The sequence below is a fragment of the Olea europaea genome, unplaced genomic scaffold, assembly GCF_002742605.1.
Source record: "Olea europaea var. sylvestris unplaced genomic scaffold, O_europaea_v1 scaffold1649, whole genome shotgun sequence".
Lineage (NCBI taxonomy): Eukaryota > Viridiplantae > Streptophyta > Magnoliopsida > Lamiales > Oleaceae > Olea > Olea europaea.
In genome coordinates, this window is record NW_019234147.1 from 189,179 (window position 1) to 205,165 (window position 15,987).

Sequence of the window (15,987 nt, forward strand, 5' to 3'; positions counted from 1 at the left end):
TCGGCTCGGCTCAAATCGTTGACATCCCTACCTTCTAGTATACTAATTAAGAAAGTTTTCACATGTCTTGGTTTTAAAAATATGGTTCATCCGTCGTCAATGTGGGGTGACCCGAGATACAAGACACTAAAAGGGTTAAATGGAGTGGTTTGAATTTGAAATCCAAACATACAACTCCCTATAACCACCCTTACTTCCATACAACTTCCAATTGATTGTGTTAGAAAAATGCAGAGAAAAACATATTGTAATATTGTGAAATTCGTATGAAAAATATCGCCAAAATTGAAAGGCACTTAAAACTACTATTTTGGCATGAAAATTCACCAAAAAAATTGGCACTTAGGTTTTGGTCAATAATCCCTTTCCATTGTGACCAGGATTGGGACCATTAAGTGCAAGAAAATTACAGATTTGGAGTTTTGAAAAGCAAGGTGATTCAACAATTCAAAAGATTTTGGAATTCATCATTTTAAATAAAAAATTTGACCTATAATTTATGATTATGCATGATGTGTGAGTTATCATATTGGTATTAATCATAAGATTGAATTCCTTGTTGTAATACATGATAACATATGTCATTACATGATTCAATTTAGTTATGAATCTTGTATGTAAAGTTTTGAAACCTTACATGGTCTTAAATGGCACTTTTGATATACTATCCAAAATTGACAAAATTTTGGAGTCATGTATATAATGTGCTTTAGAATTCACCAGCAAAATTTTATCAATTTTTGTTATTATATTTGGGAGAAAATTGAAACCCTAGTCCGTTTTGCAGAAACTTTAAAAATTTACTGCATTTTATTCGATGATTTTTGTGCAGAAATAATGGTATAATTAGAAAGATATTTCAATGAGCTTTCCAACCATATAAAGAACTTAAATTTTGGACATAAAACGAAGAAGTTATGATGTTTTTAAATTTGAATAAAAATATGAATTTTTACATTAAAATTGGTAAAATTAGAAATTTCATCATATGATAACTTCTTCTAAACATTATTTCTACTTCCCATTTAGTATGGCCTTATCGAGACCTTTGCAACAGTGTAAAGCTCATTAATTTTGGTATTGAAATAAAGAAATTATGCCTTCCCAAAATTTGAATGAAAATCTAATTTTTTGTATGAAAATTAGTAAAATCTGAAACTTCATTACATGATAACTTCTTCTAAAGTTTATTTCATGCTTTTCTATTTGTATGGTTTGATAGATCTTCTCGAGATCTTTAAAATAGTACAAAAATGATTAATTTTGATCTTGAAATGAAAATGTTATGGCCTCTCAAAATTTGATAAAGAATTCAGAAATCTTGCACAAATTTTTTTGCTAGTTCCACTCTCGGGCACATCGGTTGATGTCCCAAACGAGGCTTTAAAAATTGATTTTGTAAAATCTCACCATATAAAGGAACTCCATATGTTGAAATTAGTTAAGATGACCAATCAAAAAAATTTCTTTCGAGGATAGCATGGCAGCGCTGAAGGCCCCCCCCCCCCCTTATTAATTCTAAAAAATAATTACAAAATGGTCCCATCTGTGAGGACGTGTGCGAGACCTAATTTCATTTCTAAAAATTACATATTGATCCCTAAATTATTATTATTCTTTCAGTATAATTAAATTAATTTTTGGGTAGTTAATTATTTGTTATTTAATGTTTAAAATAAAGGGATTAAAAATATTTTTTTAATTAAATAAAATTTTACTTTTTTTTTATAAAATCTAGAATATTAATTAAATGGTATTTGGCTAGTGGGAATTTTTTTTTAAGTGCTCTTATTGTTTTGAAAGTGAAAAATACTCCGAAAATATTTAAAATACTACATTTTATATACATTCATGAGTTGTGCGAGTCTTTGATTAGGTTAAGTGATCTATTATGAGTCATTTCAAATTTTATGCTAGATCAAATAGGGTTGAATCTATGCACCCTTATAGCATTCATAGAGGGAAGGCTAATAAGCAAGAATTATGGAACTTGTTGAAATGTTACGCACTTATTAAATTTAATAAATGAATTTGGAACATAACCTAGTGGAATGTGTGAATATTTTTGGGACTTTTTTTTTTTTTTTTATAATCATAAGCAGAATATGAGAATTTTGATGTCAATTCTTATTTGTTGGGATTGTGTTGCAACAAATAGTAAAGTGATGTTGAGAATCTGTATAATAAAACTTAAATAATGTGAGTTTTATTCTTCGATTTTAAATGGAATTATTTTTTGGAATTGATTTTTGATATTCTGATATATGTTATAATTGGATAAACGTGCATGTTTATACTTTTATTGCACATTATGGAAAACTTATTAAATTACATAATATCTATTAATTCGTGAATTGTTATAAAAGCTAAGGTCAATAGAATAAGTGAGATTTTTTACCTAAACCTATTGATTGTCAGTTGAGTGATATTTCAATGATTGAAAGATTTGGAGAAAATCTCACATAGAATTATTTGATTTACCGAGTGGGTGTTCTCAAACTGGAAGAATTAATGTAATTCTTGCATAGAACTGATGTAATTTTGTGCTATGGAATTAAGGTTATGGTAGTGAAACAATAAGATTACGAATAATTATTGGGAACATAGTGAACTTTTAACTCTGTGACCAATGTTGAACTATTGTATACACTAATTTGCGTTAATACGAAATATTATATGTGTATGATATGGGCATTGATTGGGAATAAAAATGTCTCTAAAATCTGATAGATTATAGCATCAAAATTTATAGTTGTTGACCTTAATAAATGTGATAAGCTAAACGTGATAACATTTGGCATGATAAGATTTTAAGTGTACTAAAAGAATATTATGTTTTAGAGAGTATTAGCCATGCAATAGTAGACCTAGTATTGGTCATACTATTCTAAAGAATAAAGATAAAAAAAGGTCAAGTATAAAAAAGATAGAATTTATTGCTTGAGCATTTGAATTGTTAAATTCTGTTATAGATGATCATTTTTTCTGGAATGTGATTGAGCTAAAGTGGTTAACAATAGTTGTAACAATTTTTTGTTGGTCACATTTCTTTTAGATGAATAGTAAGTTCAAACTAGTCTCTTCTAAATAATTGGGAACTTTGAAGGTCAATGCAAGTTACAAATTGAAGTATCAATTTTCTTTATAGATACTATCAATTGTGTGAGTTAAAAAGACATGAGACTTGATATTGCTAAGTCTCGAGGACATACTTGTGTAATAATATTCTAGGTCAACATTATAAAGGTATAAGAGTTTCAACCATACAATTAATCTCTTAGCTCAAAAATAGTTTAAACTAAATGATATTGCACTTGAATATTTATGTGTCAACACTATATATATTGGATTTTATCTAGTGTGGATAGTTGATTCAAGAGTTAAAAACTCATTTCATATGAGATCAAAATGTGCCTTTAGTTTATTTTGAGTCTTTGACTTGATATAAAATAGATATATACAAATAATGAAAATGGAGTGGAGGTTTATATGATTGATACTGGAACTTAGTGTTGCAAAGTGAAGAAAGTGACTGTTTGATATTAAGATAGTATCAAAGACTCTACTAAAATTGATCTTAGTTCTTCTTCTAAGAGTGGCCTCTAACTTGAACTAATATGTGGTATTTATGTTTGTACTCATAGATGTGATGTTTATTATGACTCTGGATATTTGTGCAATGGTTTGAGATTTTCAGTGGAGAAATTTGAAGAAAATGATGGAAGTATATATGGAATACAGAATTCCAATCTCATTTGAGATGCGGTGAAAGTTCTAATTAGGCATTATATTTATTGAGAACATTCAGGTTCTCAAAAAATAAGCCGAAAACTAATAAGTTTATGATAGATTAAGCTCGTTTTTTTTTAGAGAAATGTTATATTTAATATAAATATATTGAGTTAGATAATCCTTTTCATAAGATTGAGATCCACTTCTATACGTTGAAACTAGCCATTGATTGAGTTTAGCATTCTCAATTTAGATTACCCCAAATAGACTTAAAGGTTGTATATTCATTCTCAATTAAGAGTTGATTGAAGCGATCTATATGAATCGATTTGTAGGTTTCGTATTGAAGGCTTTTACTGTATTGTGATAACTTTATATTTACACTTGTAGCCTAATGCAGTCATCTTGACAATGATAATTTAGTTTTAACAGGGTTTAAATCTCGTTCAAAATTTCATCATATGGATTAAGATCGCTGTATGTATGTAAATGTTTGACGATATGTTGTATCTAATTTTGATGTCGATAACATTATACTTTGTGACCACTTTGAAATGGTTGTTTCAATCTTGGAGATGAAGAACATGAGTTTAACAAATTCACATCTTGTGTAAAAAGATTATTCTAGTCTTCTTACAGATCACAAGAGTTGTATAATATAAAGACTCTAGAATATTTTTAACTTTGAAATTGCTACAATGTTGATACTTTTATATTGGAAGGCAATCGTATGAGTCTTCATATATGTCCAAAGAACCTATAAGTGCACAAAAAAATATTCAGAAAATAATACCTAGTATGATCAGGAGTTAGAAGTATGCTATGATGTATACTTGTCCTAACATTTGTTATGTCATAGATCTAGTCAGTAGATATCAATATTATCCTCAGAAAAGGTATTGTGATACTTGAATACTGCTGCCATCAGTTATTCTATTTTGTGGTTGAAGGAATAACTTGTTGAGCAGAATTAGTTATTAGCTTTGCACTCTTGCCATATAGCATAACAAGAAGTATATCTTGTAGAGTATATCTTAGCAACTGAAGAAATTTTTTGGTATAGACATATTGGACATCTAATGATGCTAGTCGAAAATATAAGATCCATGAAAATTATGCAATTATCTCACATGTTGAGGATTTCGAGTATCAGGATGGAACCAAAAACTTGATCTTATTTATGTGAGAGACATTAGCAAAAAAAGTATCTTTACAATATATCTATGTAAATGATAATATATAATCATCATATTTTGAAGATGTTTAGAGATATATTTGTTGGTAATATCAAATATCTATAAGCATAGAATATGACAATTAGTGTATCAAGAAACTCTTGATCGAGTTTTTTATGCCCATAGATGAAAAATTTTGAGTTCATGTGTTATCTAATACAAGGATTACACGATAATGATTTACATAAACATATAAAGTATGTCAAATAGGTTGAGATTGGTTCACTTACACGAATAATCACCTTTGATACTTTGGGGTGTGTTGAGATGAGACAAAGTGATCGTATTGTATACATGATGTGGTACCTTAATGAGATATCAAATGAGATTACAACAAGTAATCGATATGGATTTTGCTATCCATTAAACTTGTTTAATAGCCAGATCGAGTTCTTGATTTGAGATTGCATAGAGGATGAATATAAGGAAAACTTAAATTAAGTATAAGAGAATATCTGAACTAAGATCTGTACGATGTCGTTTATTCATAAAGAATATATCATACGCCATAAAAAAGAGATAAAACGCCCTAGCACGTGTTTCATACCATATGTACTTTTACAACTAATATTGGATAAATGAGTGAATGGATCCCTGTTTACTCATTGTGTGAGACCTTGAGATTTATATAATTTCATATATACCATTATGACTTTTGACCATTTATTGAGATTTTATTTTCAGTGTTGCAACTTTAGTATATTACCAATGACCATGATTGATTTGATTTGGTGAGATATGAATAGGAAAGCATCTAACTTTAAGTTGAAGGATTCAAGTACGAAATGAAACTATTTTGACCAACATTTATATTTGTATTCACCAACTGGACAATATGTTTAACCATTTAGGGTATAGAACACAATTGTAAATACAATTATACGATGTGGGGTTCAAGTATGTTATACAAATATTTGAGAGATCGAAAATACTTGAATTAACGTTGAAAAATGAGTTTGGGGTAGAGTAAGATGTAATTTTTCTCTAATAGAGCTACAATATAATCCTACCAAGTTTATAGCATCGTGAGCTATAATATGTACTTGTAGATCACATGATCTATTTGTCGTATAAATTTTTGTGAGACAAACCTTGAGAATGATCTAATTTATGATATTTGTTATCATTTGTGGTTCGGGTTAAGTCCATCATGTGCGAGTGAGAGATGTTAGAAAATATGGGTCGTTGGTCACCATGTAGGGTGACTCGAACCCTGCAAGACATTAAGGCAGTGTATTCAATTGAAACTTTTAATGATTTTTTGGGATTTAAAAAGTTTAGGATTATTCAACGTAAAATTTTTAAGATTCTCTAAAAATATTAATGTATTCTATTGAGACTTTTAAGAAGTTTCTAAAAGTCGCTGTATATTCAATTGAGACTTTTATAGACTTTTAAAAAATCTCTAAAAGTTACGATATATTCAATTGAAATTTTTTAAAAGTCTCTATAAGTCTAGGGTATTCATATTTTAATGACTTTTAAATAATGATGGCAAAAAACCCGCCCCAAATGGGTTGGCAAGGGCGGAACAAGGGTGCCCCACCCCAAACCCGCCCCGTGAAGGAAAAAAAATAAAAATAATTTTATTTCTAAACAATTCATTCGTTAAAAACTCATTTTGAATTTGTATTTTATTTTCTAATAATAACATAACTCGAAACTTCGAAAATGTAAAAAAAAAAGAAAGAAATAAATAAATAAAAATTAACAGGGCAACAAATGGGGCAAAAAGTTGCCCCGTCCCCGCTCCACCCATTTGGGCGAGACCCACGCCGCCTTATTGGCATTCCTACTTTTAGAGTCTTTTATAAAAGTCTTCGGGGTACTAACATTTAAACAGAAAGTACTCATATAAAATATTAAAATTTGTCTTCCATTAATACGAGATTTTTGGAGACTTTCACAAAAAAAAAAATATTTTTTATCAATCTTTCTTTCATTTTTCCTTCTACGAACATTAGAGATATGATTAAAATTTATTTTCATTTATCTTTTTTTTCTTTCTTATTGTTTATCTCTATTTTCTATGAAACAAATTAAATTGGGTTCTTATAACCTTTTTTCTTCTTTTTTCATTCATCTTTTTGTTAACTTATAAAACTTTATATGAAAAAATTATAATTAAATTTAAATATATTTATATTTATTTATTTTTAAAAGTATATTACATTAATAATATTGAATATCAAAAATTTATTGTTTAACATGTATATGTAGAATTTTGATTATTATTTATTGAATTAAGAATAAATTTTTATTCTTTTTTTAAATTTTTATTCTTTTTTTATCATGTATATTGTTTATCACATAAATTCTACTTCAAATAAAAGTCTTTAAAATGTCTTTTGAATTTTACAAAAGTCTAAGACATTTTAAAATGAAACTCTATGGAAGTCTACGAAAGAATTCTACTAATTCAATATAAATCTATAAAAAATTCACGAAATCCACAGAATTCCACACTTAAATTCCCATACAACCTCCAATTGATTGTGTTAGGAAAATGGGGAGAAAAACGTATTGTAAAATAGTGAAATTTGTACGAAAAATCTCCAAAATTGAAAGGCACCTAGAACCACTATTTTGGCATGACAACTCACAATAAAAATTTGGCACTTAGGTTGTAGCTAATAATCTCCTTCCATTTGTTGGGAATTTACTTAATCATGCACCGAAAAAATAAAACAAATTTCAATTCTCACCAACGATCTTCTTTGTGCTTATATAGAAGTTGTAATTTTGTTTAATTTTGCAAACTCCTTTATTATTCTTTCGTTCTAAAAATCTTGATCTGCCATCCATAGCGTTTAATTGTCAAACTTCCAATAGAATTCCACACAGGGAACAAGATTGAGAGAACCAATGCTTACTTTTCTTGTGCTAGCAAGAAGAATGAAAATTTCCTATAGATTTTAAACCATAGTTGTTTATTTATATAACCCCAAACAGGTCTGGCCCGTTTCCTGATCTGGTCTAATATTTAATAACACATTTAATTAAATTTGGTCCATGAATTAATTAATTAATTCGGGCCTATAAATAAGTAACCCAATTAATTAATTTATCAAATGCTTGTTAAATTAATTAATTGGTAAATCTCAATCTTCTAGTTCTCCTTTAGTGTGTGACCCATTAGGTTTCCAGTCACAATACCTAACGATATTAATTATTATTTTGATCTAATCAAAATTGAGAAATTAACACACTCCTTTTAATTTATCATCAATTCACATTTGTTGTTTCAAATTGACATCTAGCAATGTGTTAGGGCAATACATGTGACGAAAAATGTTACGTGGTATGATAAAATCAAATTTGTCCGTTTATCATGAAATTATAATTCTTTCGTCAATATGATTCGATCAATTACGAGATATGGAAGTGTATCAATCTCGATTATCAATCATATCTTTCATCCCACTATTAAGTTTATATAAATGAAAAACTCATTTTGGATTTATGAGTATACATTGGCCAAAGAATTCGTTATCAACTTAACTGAATGAAATGTGGATCATAATCTCTCAATAATTAAGAATGACGAATCATCTTTTGATCATTTACAACCTTCATATGATTCTTGACATACCCAAACGATATCGTATTAGTGATACTTAGCAGAGCAACATCCAATATCATCAAAGTATAACCGTCATCACATAAGACACTATGATGACATCAAGTCAAATAACCAATTCCATTACCGAACATTAGAGATTAACTACTGACACTCAGCTAGTTATCTATGTGGAATCTCCTAACGAGTTTCCAATATTTTGTTCTATAATAAAACATTCACGTGTTCATTTATGTGTCACCACACTTTAGCTTGTGATATCAGCTACTTACTTCATAAGTGAAAAATGCTACACATGATGGTCTATTCGTAATAACGATATTCGTATCTCATTATTACTTACGACCATAGATGATTTAAGATTCAATCATATGTAATTTATATCTCATAATCACAATTCCTTGTGATACGAAAATTTGGATATACGGATTCTATTATTTCATTTAATTGAATATTAGTTAAATAATAGATCTGCCATAAAATTGCATCAATTATATATTAAAAGTGCTTATGTCCAAAATTGATTGGACCTAGAGTATACCACTTACACCATTGTAATCGGGATTGGGACCATTTGAGTTGCATTTTCAGAGTTTTGAAAAGTGAAGTGAAGTGATTCAATCATTACAAAGACTTTAGAATTCATCATTTCAAGTAAAATTATTGACTCGTAATTTGTAATTATACATGCTACGAATTATTCCATGGGAAAATGTTCAAAATACTGCTCAGGAAATGCCTAAATCTTGAAATCACAAAGGATTTAAAGTTCACTATTTCTATTCTGAGTTTCTCCATCCAACCAGTTTACAGCTGATACAACTTAAATGGATCAATAAGAAAGAATATTGTCAAGGAAACATTTGAACTGTTTGAGACAATGAGGGATCAGGGTTCCATGTAGCCCTATGGGGGAGCACCAAAGATGGTAATTAGAGGGCATGAGGTGGATGCTTATACACTTCTAACTATAACATGGACAAACAAAGGTTAATACAATATCTACTATTCTATCAATTAATATGGTGTAACCTCTTCTTCTAGTATTTGAGAATATCCATTGGTCACCACTGATCAAACACCAATTGAGAAAGTTGTTCATGCTCAATACTTTCAATGCCAACAAATTACTTTGAGACATAATTGGGGTTGGAGGAATCATATTAACTTTTCCTACAACAATATGCAAAACATTCAGAATCTACCATAGGAGCAGAAAGTAGGATGCAAGGAAGCAGTAGCCTAGTTAGCAAACCAACAATCTAAATACATGCAAAGAAACAATACCGCCTTGTTGAGCCACACTATAACTTTAAAAATTTTGGACTATTCCAAGCAATATTGAAGTTGACTTGGAGAAGAAGAGAAATGCGATTACGTTAAGGAGAGGACATAGTTACTAATAATTCATGTGAAAAGATGAAGTGCTATAAAAGAACAAATTTAAAATAAAGGGTAAGTGGATCGGCCGCCAAGCTGAGGGTAAAATTGAAGGCGGCAGTTCAGGTACACTACATGTTTAAAAACCTTCCGTCAAGGCCTAAGCATGTTCCATTTCATTACTACTGAGGCCCAAGAAGATTCAAATGGATAAGAAGTTGGAATTTTAAAAAATAATAATAATAATACACACACACACATATATATGTGTGTGTGTGTGTGTGAAGCCTAAGTCTTAGGCTTTACAAACTTCTATGTGTGTCATACACATTTTGTCAAAAGGTGGTAGCAAATGTTGACAAAACAATATGGACGGAAAAATCTTGCAACCATGCAGCCGTATTTTTGGAAGAATTTTTTTACCATGCATTTAATGAAAGGCTGCCTTTGTTGAAAATGATGGATTTGCAATTAATGAGGGTGGCAAGTTTCTCTCTATAAATACGAGGCCAAAGCAGGAACAAAAATATAGATGTGCAAAGAGAAGTGCAAGAAATGTATTGAGTGAAAACACAAGAGATAGTGAGCAAAGCGCAAAAGTGAGAAGCAGCTAGACTTTAGTTTGTGCAGAAAATTAACGAGAGAAAATTGAGAGATTGCCTTTGCGTAGGTAAATAAAATACAGAGAATGTATTTGTTGTATTCTTTTTCTTCTCTTGTTGATATAGTAAAAAATTGGAGTGGGTTTATGGACGTAGGCACAATTGCCGAACAACGTAAATTCTTGTGTCACTTGCACTTGTTAATTTTTTGCTACATTTATTTCTTCTCAGTTTAAATTATTTTGCGTTCCACTGATCCTGGTGAAATTAGTAGCGGTCTAATTCCTAATAATTGGTATCAAAGCTCTAGAATTTAAGTGGGAGCAATGACAATAGATGAGAAGATTCTAAAATCGATAAGTTTGATGGTACAAACTTTGGATTTTGAAAAATGCAAATGGAGGACTATTTATACCAGAAGGACATGTATAAACCACTTCATGAAAAGTCGAAGGACATGACCAATGACGAGTGAGAATTGCTTGATTGAAAGGCTCTTGGCACAATAAGGCTGACATTATCGAAGTCAGTTGCTTTCAACATAAAAAATGAGAAGACAATGACATCTCTCATGGCGACCCTGTTTAGCATGTACAAAAAACCATCTACAGCAGACAAAGTTCATTTAATCAAAAAGTTATTTACTATGAAAATGACAGGAAGCCGAAAGATTTGGAGAACATCTAAATGAGTCCAATGAAGTGACAGACCAGGTAATCATGATTGAAATCACGTTCGGTGATGAGGTTCGAGCTTTGTTGATTCTCAGGCAGCTGCTTAAGAGTTGAAATGGTACATTAAAGCAATTAATAACTCTGTTGGAAATTCCAAATTGAAGTTTGGAGATGTCATGAGTATGATCTTGACTGAGGAAATACCAAGATAGACAGAAGGTGTATCCACTTCTGGAACCGAAGAGCAGAGGCAGAAGTTCAAATAGAAGTAAAGGGCATAACAGGAGCAAGTCAAGGTTTGGCAAATCAAAATCCAGATATCCAAAGAATTTCAACAAATTAAAAGTTGTTGAATGTTGAAATTGTGGCAAGACCGGACACTACAAAAATCAGTGTCAAGTTTCCTAGAAATAAAATGAAAACAAAATCAAGGCCAATGTTGTAGCAAAAGAATTTGATGATGCTTTGATATGCTCTTTGGAAAGCAAAGCAGAATACTGGGTAATAGATTCTGGAACATCTTTTCATGCTATCTCAAACAGAGAACTCTTTACGAGTTATGAACTGGCCAATCTTGGAAACGTATATCTTTGTGATGATCAACCTTGTGACGTAGTCGATAAAGGTGAAGTACAGATCAAGCTTAGTGGATCTGTATGGAAATTGAAGGATGTCAGACACATTCCACACTTGAGGAAGAACTTGATATCTGTGGGCCAACTATCAAATGAAGGTTATATCATAACCTTCAACGGTGATACTTGGAAGGCTTCCAGGGGTGCAATGACCATAGCACGAGGCAAGAAAAGTGGTACTCTTTACACCACAATGAGTGCCTGTGGAATAATTGCAGCAGCATTCAAATGAAGATCCGTATCTATGGCACCAGAGACTAGGGCATATGAGTCAGAAATGACTCAAGTACATGCTCAATAAAGGGAAACTATCGGGACTTCAATCTATTGACGCAGACCTATGCGAGAGTTGCATCTTCGGAAAGCAGAAGTGGGTGAGTTTCAACAAGTGTGGCAAAACTCCAAAGCAAGAAAAGCTAGAGTTAGTCCACACCGATGTTTGGGGACCAGCTGCAGTTCCATCTATTGGTGGAAAGTCTTATTTTGTGACTTCCATTAATGATCACTCCAAAAAAGTATGGATCTACTTCTTCAGACACAAATTCGAAGTGTTCGAGATGTTCAAGAAGTGGAAAGCTATGGTGGAGAATGAAACAGGTTTGCCAGTAAAGAAATTGAGATCAGATAGTGGCGGCGAGTACGAATATGCTGATTTCAAAAAGTTTTGTTACCAGAATGGTATCAAATTAGAAAAAACATTGCTAGGAACACCGCAACAAAATGGTGTGTCCGAAGAATGAATCGGACATTGACAGAAAGAGCTAGAATCGTGTGATTACATGCTGGTTTGCCTAAACAATTTTGGGTTGAAGCTATCAACACAGCAGCATACTTAATCAATCACGGGCCATAAGTGCCTTTGGAGTACAGGATACCGGATGAAGTATGGAGCGGAAAAGAAATAAAACTTTCTCATTTGAAAGTTTTTGGCTATGTCGCATATGTACATATTAGTGATCAAGCTAGGGGTAAGCTTGACCCTAAATCATTAAAGTGTACCTTTATTGGATATGGTGGAGATGAGTTCGGGTATCGCTTTTGGGATGATAAGAACAAAAAGGTCATCAGAAGTCGGGATGTCATATTCAATGAAAGCGTGATGTACAAAGACAAAGATACAGTGCTGTCCAGTGACTTACATGATAATCTAACATATATTGAGTTGGATGATACTCCAAATAGTAGTATGTCAAAGTAGACAGATGAAAGTACTCAACCAGAGGAAGTTGTTGCTGAGATTTTACCAAAGTCTCCAACTCCTATTCCTAGAAGATCTTCCCGACCACATGTTCCAAATAGAAAGTACATAAATTATATGTTACTTACTGATGCCAGTGAACATGAATCCTATGATGAGGCATTTCAGGGAAAAGATGCGATTAAGTGGGAGCTTGCAATTAAAGATGTGATAAAGTCTCTTATCTCTAATCAAACTTGGGACTAGTTTAGTTGCCTGCAAAAAAGAAGGCTCTCCATAATAAATGGGTCTATCGAGTCAATGAGGAACATGATGAATCCAAAAAATACAAGGCAAGATTGGTGGTTAAAGGCTTTCAACAGAAAGAAGGAATTGACTACATAGAGATTTATTCTCCAGTAGTAAAGTTGATAACCATTCGATCAGTCTTGAGTATTGTTGCAGCAGAGGGGTTACACTTAGAGCAATTAGATGTGAAATCTGCCTTTCTCCATAGTAACCTAGAAGAGGAGATATACATGAAGCAACTAGAGGGTTTCTCAATCAAAGGAAAAGAGAAGCTTGTGTGTAAATTGAAGAAAAGCTCGTATGGCTTAAAACAAGCTCCGAGATAGTGGTACATGAAGTTTGGCAAATTTACGCAGAAAAATGGCTACTACAAGTGCAATGCTGACCATTGTTGTTATTTTAAGAGGCTAGAGTCTAGCTACATTATTTTGCTACTTTATATTGATGACATGTTAGTAGCGGGACCAGATATGAATGAAATCCAAAAATTAAAGAAGTAATTGTCAGCAGAATTCGAAATGAAGGACTTTAGTCCAGCTAAACAAATTCTGGGAATGAGAATTTGTAGGGACAAGCGAAAATGCACTTTACAGCTATCCCAGGCCAAGTACATTAGTCAAGTTTTACAGAGGTTCAACATGAACAATCCAAAGGCAGTTAACACGCCATTAGTTAATCATTTCCGTCTATCAAACGACCAGTCTCCAAAAACAGAAGATGAAATAAACTTCATGGCTAATATTCCATATGCCTTAGCAATTGGAAGTTTAATGTATGTCATGATCTGTACAAGACGAGACATTGCTCATGCAGTGAGAGTTATGAGCAAATTCATGACCAATCCAGGAAAACAACACTGGGAAGCAGTGAAGTGGATACTGAGATATCTACAGGGTACTATTGATAAATGTTTATGTTTCAAAAGAGGTGAGTTAGCACTACAAGGCTTTGTAAATGCAGATTTTGCTGGCAAGGTCGATCACAAGAAAAGTACCAACGGTTATGTATTCACAGCTGGTACTACTGTGGAGTTGGGTTTCACAAAAACAGAAGATTGTTGCTTTATCCACTACAGAAGCAGAGTACGTGGCAGTAACCGAAGCTAGCAAAGAGATGATTTGGTTAAAAAGTCTGTTGACAGAATTAGGTCTCAAGCAGGAAACGAATGTTTTGCATAGTGGTAGTCAGAGTGCTAATCTGGCAAAGAATGCAGCATTTCGTTCGAGAAAGAAGCACATTGGTCTTCGTTATCACTACATTAGATCTCTCTTGGAGGATGGAGTATTAACACTGGATAAGATCCAGGGAAGCAGAAACCTAGCTAACATGTTAACCAAGACAGTAACTACGAAAAAAAATAGAGTTGTGTTCGACTTTAGTTGGCTATCTAAAATGAAAGACAAGGAAGGTGATCCACGCCAATTTCACTAAAATGGAATTGCTCGCAGGATATCTCAAGATGAAGCCATATTAGTCTCCAAGTGGGAGATTGTTGAAATAATGGAGCCTAAGTCTTAGGCTTCACAAACTTTTTCGTGTGTCATACACATTTTGTCAAAAGGTGGTAGCAAATGTTGACAAAACAATATGGATTCAAAAATCTTGCAACCATGCAGCCGTACTTTTGAAAGAATTTTTTTACCATGCATTTAATGAAATGTTGCCTTCGTTGAAAATAATGGATCTGCAATTAATGAGGGTGGCAAGTTTCTCACTATAAATACGAGGCCAAAGCAAGAGCAAAAATATAGATATGCAAAGAGAAGTGCAAGAAAGGTGTTGAGTGAAAACACGAGAGACAGTGAGCAAAGCACAAAAGTGAGAAGAGTTAGGCTTTAGTTTGTACAGAAAATTAACGAGAGAAAATTGAGAATTGCATAGGCAAATAAAATACAGAGAGTGTATCTGTTGTATTCTTTTTCTTCTCTTGTTGATATAGCAAAAAATTGGTGTGGGTTTGTGGGCATAGGCACAATTGCCGAACCACGTAAATTCTTGTGTCACTTGCACTTATTACTTTTTTGCTACATTTATTTCTTCTCAACTTAAATTATTTTGCATCCCATTGATTCTGGCGAAATTAGTAGCGATCTAATAAACTCATGAATTGACCAAGAAAATGAAGCTTGTCAATTTCATGAAAGTGTCAACTAAGGAGAGCAATGCAATTCTACTAAATAAGCCACCTCCGAAACTTAAGATAGAGAGTTTCAAAATAGACTGCAGTATTGAAAAATCTATGAATTTGGATTTTTTTTATACGATTTAAGTTGTAATGTTAATTTATTGGATCTTTCTGACTATTGAAGACTATCTTTTGGGATGTGAACCCAACTATAGTATCCGTCTAACTAGTCGACCTATCGATAAAGCTCCACAAGGCATGGTGGAAGATCCGCTCATCAAGGTCAATAAATTAATCTTCATAGTAGGCTACTTTGTACTTGACATGGAAGATGACCAAAACATGTCGGTGATCTTGGGACAATCTTTCCTTACAATAGCCTAATCTCATAAATTTGGGGATCAAAATGAAACTGAATTAGAATTCTTCATAAGTTTTGGGGATCAAAATATAAGTATGGAAAAGTTCAAGAACTAAAATTGAAGAGATTAGAAGTTTAGGGAACAAAAATGAAGAAATAGAAAATGGGTTATGCTCA